Source organism: Canis aureus, unplaced genomic scaffold (assembly GCF_053574225.1).
Source record: "Canis aureus isolate CA01 unplaced genomic scaffold, VMU_Caureus_v.1.0 ptg000416l_RagTag, whole genome shotgun sequence".
NCBI lineage: Eukaryota > Metazoa > Chordata > Mammalia > Carnivora > Canidae > Canis > Canis aureus.
This window is the reverse complement of record NW_027554607.1, coordinates 8,413-13,295: the sequence shown is the minus strand read 5'-3', so window position 1 is coordinate 13,295 and position 4,883 is coordinate 8,413. Positions and strand designations below refer to the sequence as shown.

The 4,883-nt window shown below is 40.2% G+C and overlaps 1 pseudogene; it reads right to left on the bottom strand.

The window, feature by feature from the left end:
* Positions 1–319: 319 nt before the first annotated feature.
* On the bottom strand, positions 320–1,280 carry LOC144310109 (18S ribosomal RNA; annotated as a pseudogene).
* Positions 1,281–4,883: the final 3,603 nt, after the last annotated feature.

Here is a 4,883-nt window from a genome sequence, read left to right as displayed (position 1 = left end):
AGCTCGTCTGGTTTCGGGGAGCTTAGCTTAAGTTCTCTTTGTTAAGTCGTTTCTGGCTAGTTCATTATGCAAAAGGTAAAAGGGTAATCTTTGCTGTTTAATACTGTTAAGATGTCTTTCATCATTCCCTTACGGTACTATCTCTATCGCTCCAATTAAAATTTCTATCTCCTATACTTTTATTATTTAACTAAATGTTTTACTTTATATGTCTGTGATACTTAAGTTTGGGGTTAGTTGGGCTAGCTTTTGTTCAAAGTGGTCATAAGTAATGAAATCTTCTGGGTGTAGGCCAGACGCTTTAGTTAAGCTACACTTTGATTAATCCAAGCACACCTTCCGGTATGCTTACCTTGTTACGACTTGTCTCCTCTTGTGTCTTAGTTAAGTTAATATGGTTATGGTTGTGTCTTATTACTTGAGGAGGGTGACGGGCGGTGTGTGCGTGCTTCATGGCCCTATTCAATTAAGCTCTCTATTCTTAATTTACTACTAAATCCTCCTTCAGTTTTTAATTTCATAAAAACGTTCGTGGAATGTTCTTGGGTAGAAAATGTAGCCCCATTTCTTCCCACCCCATAAGTTACACCTTGACCTAACTTTTTTATGTAAAATGATTGTGCTTACTATTCTACCTTTTGAGGGTTTGCTGAAGATGGCGGTATATAGACTGAATTAGCAAAGGGTGGTGAGGTTTATCGGGGTTTATCGATTATAGAACAGGCTCCTCTAGAGGGATATAAAGCACCGCCAAGTCCTTTGAGTTTTAAGCTATTGCTAGTAGTCCTCTGGCGAATTATTTTGTTTGTAAAATTATCTATGTTTAGGGCTAAGCATAGTGGGGTATCTAATCCCAGTTTGGGTCTTAGCTATCGTGTAGTCAGATTATTATAAAGTCACTTTCGTGGTCTATTTATGGTAACTGTAGCTTTTTACCGGCTTAGTTAAGTTTTAACTTTAGTGCAAAGGTATCTTAAACACGCTTTACGCCGTGGGCCTATTAGTTTGGGTTAATCGTATGACCGCGGTGGCTGGCACGAAATTTACCAACCCTTTTTAGTATGGCTTAGTCAAACTTTCGTTTATGGCTTAATTTTTATCACTGCTGTATCCCGTGGGGGTGTGGCTTAGCAAGGTGTTATGAGCTACTTAAGAGTGTGCTTGATACCTGCTCCTTTAGATCACTGCTGATTTATAGGTAAGGCATTCTCACTGGGGCGTGGAGACTTGCATGTGTAAGTCTACTAAGAACTAATAGGAAGGCTAGGACCAAACCTTTGTGTTTATGGAGTCGTGCGACTCATCTTGGCATTTTCAGTGCCTTGCTTTATTAATTAAGCTACATTAACTTATACTGAAATTGTAGTGTGTATAATAAATAAAATACATAGTAAATATGAGAGGAAAAAAAAAGGGGATGCTATCTATAGATAGACCACGAGATCGAATGCGTGTAAGACTGTTGTGTTAAGTTAACTAGAGTAGCAATACATTTGTATACAATTTAAATAAAGCTTGTGAGTATTGTATGCACTTAGTCCTGTTTTTGGGGTTTGGCAGGACATAAATAAGTGTATAATAGATGACATGAGTTTATGGGGGGTAAGGGGGGTTTGTATAAGTTAACTTAATGTCTTGCGCGTGTACGTACGTGTACACACGTGTACGTACGTGTACACACGTGTACGTACGTGTACACACGTGTACGTACGTGTACACACGTGTACGTACGTGTACACACGTGTACGTACGTGTACACACGTGTACGTACGTGTACGTACGTGTACGTACGTGTACGTACGTGTACACACGTGTACGTACGTGTACACACGTGTACGTACGTGTACACACGTGTACGTACGTGTACACACGTGTACGTACGTGTACACACGTGTGTACGTGTCACAAGTGTACGTACGTGTACACACGTGTGTCCTAGAATTATATGTCCTGAAACCATTGACTGAATAGCACCTTGATTTTATGCGTGAGTTGATAAATGATAATGAATAAGTCCAGCTACAAGTTATTTGACTGCATTAGGGCCGCGACGGGCATATTCCCTGAGAGCAGAAGATAAGTTAGAGTTAGTGCCGTTGCGGTCATAGATGAGTGATAGCAGATTCCCCCCTAAAAATAAAAGATACCAAATGCCATGACACCACAGTTATGTGTGATCATGGGCTGATTAGTCACTAGTCCATCGAGATGTCCCAATTTGCGAGAATTAGTAGGATTGGAATAAAATAGAGTCATGGCCCTGAGGTAAGAACCAGATGCCAGGTATAGTTTCATGATAGTAACCCCACATTAGCATGGGCCCGGAGCGAGAAGAGTGACATTACAGGCAAGGATTGATGGTTTCTCGAGGCATGGTGATTAAGCCCTTATTGGACTAAGTGATATGCATCTAGTTACTGTTGAGGATCAATGGGTTGTGGAATTGGACTAGACATGTCCTATGTAAAGATATAATATCATGTACATGCTTATATGCATGGGGCAAGCCATTAATGCACGACGTACATAGGGGAGGGAAAGAAGGATTTTTTGGAGATACTGACATAGCACAGTAGAGGTGGTCCAATATATGAATGTAGGGGGTGTCAGGGAATAGTTTAAGAAGAATTTCAGCTTTGGGTGCTGATGGTGGAGCAAGAGCTTCTTCCTTGAGTCTTAGGGAGGGCGACTACTCTCCATTTTTGGTTTACAAGACCAAGGTAATGATTATACTACAAAGACTCTTCATTTTAGAAGATTATTTTCGATAACGCTAATTGTTGGCATTAGAATCAATAGGATGGTGAAATATAGAATTGAGGCGACCTGTCCGATAATGATGAAAGGGTGTTCAACTGCTGTCCTCCAATCCAAGTTAAAGTGAGAAGATCGGCGACTAAAAGTCAGAATAGGCATTGGCTGAGGGGTCGGAATATTATACTGCGTTGCTTAGATGTGTGGAGGAATGGAATGAATGCTAAAATTAGGATGGAGAATACTAGGGCGAGTACACCTCCTAATTTATTAGGGATAGATCGTAGGATGCATAGGCGAATAGGAAGTATCATTCAGGTTTGATATGTGGAGGGGTGTTTAGGGGGTTTGCAGGGGTGTAGTTGTCTGGATCTCCTAATAGGTCTGGTGAAAATAAAACTAGTGATATTAAGACTAGGAGCAGGAGTAGGATTCCTAGGATATCTTTAATTGTGTAGTAGGGGTGAAACGGAATTTTGTCTGAGTCTGATGTGATTCCTGAGGGGTTGTTGGATCCGGTTTCGTGTAGAAATAGGAGGTGTACTATTGCTAGAGCTGCGATGATGAATGGAAAGATAAAATGAAATGCAAAGAATCGTGTTAAGGTTGCTTTGTCTACTGAGAAGCCACTCAGATTCACTCTACTAAGTTGGTTCCGATATAGGGGATGGCGGAGAGAAGGTTAGTGATTACAGTTGCCCCTCAAAATGATATTTGTCCTCACGGCAGTACATAGCCTATGAATGCTGTGGCTATGGTTGCGAATAGTAGTACAATTCCAATGTTTCATGTTTCTATGAATACATAGGATCCATAGTATAGGCCTCGTCCCACATGTATGAATAGGCAGATGAAGAATATGGAAGCGCCATTTGCATGTATATAGCGGATAATTCAGCCGTAGTTAACGTCTCGACAGATGTGGGTGACCGATGAAAAAGCTGTGGCCGTGTCCGATGTGTAGTGTATAGCTAGAAATAAACCTGTTAGAATCTGTAGAATCAAGCATACTCCTAATAAGGACCCGAAATTCCATCAAGCAGAGATGTTAGATGGCGCTGGGAGGTCATGAATGAATTGTTGACAATTTTGGCTAGTGGGTGGTTTTTCGAATGTTGGTCATTAATGTTCTTATAGTTGAAATACAACGATGATTTTTCATGTCATTAGTCATGGTTAAATTCCATGTAGGAATAATGATAACATACATTTGTATTTATTTTAAGTATCGTTTTTGTGATGAGTTTTGTGGGTTTTGCCACTAAACCATCTCCTATTTATGGTGGGCTTGTGCTAATTATTAGCGGTGGGATTGGTTGTGCGATTGTTCTGAATTTTGGGGGTTCTTTTTTAGGGCTGATAGTGTTTTTAATTTATTTGGGGGGTATATTAGTAGTATTTGGTTATACAACAGGCTATGGCTACTGAGCAATACCCTGAGGTGTGAGTTTCAAATAAGGCTGTTCTAGCGGCTTTTATTACTGTGTCTATTGTCTGAGTTGTTGACTGCTTGCTATATTTGAAGGATGATGAGGTGGAGGTAGTATTAAAAAGTTTAATGGAATAGGGGATTGGGTAATTTATGATACGGGGGACTCTGGGTTTTTTAGTGAAGAGGCTATGGGTATTGCGGCTTTATATAGTTATGGAACCTGGTTGGTGATTGTTACAGGTTGGTCGCTGTTAACTGGTGTGTTGGTTATCATGGAAGTTACCCGTGGTAATTAAGGATTAGTAGGCTGAGAATTATAGTTAGTATGAACGATAGGAAATAGAGCTTGATGAGACCCTTTTGATTTGAAATAAGGGTAGAAGATTTTATTTGGAAATACGAGATTGATTTGGGTAGGATGTTTTCTAGTCAGATGGAGTCCAGAAGTATAGATGCTGATTTCTGGCTGATGGTTAAACTTGTTTTAGGTGTGAGGCGGTGCATAATGGTTGGATAATAGCCAAGGAGGGTGGAAAATTTAAAGTAATTAGATGGATAGTTAAATTTGAGTCCTTGTATGGTAAGGTTTAGTTCTAGTGCCAGGATGAAACCCAAGATAGTTACTGCAAGGGCTATCATTTTTAGATAATGAGGCATAGTTATCTGTGGGATGGTGGTGGGTGTGATGCTGTGGGAG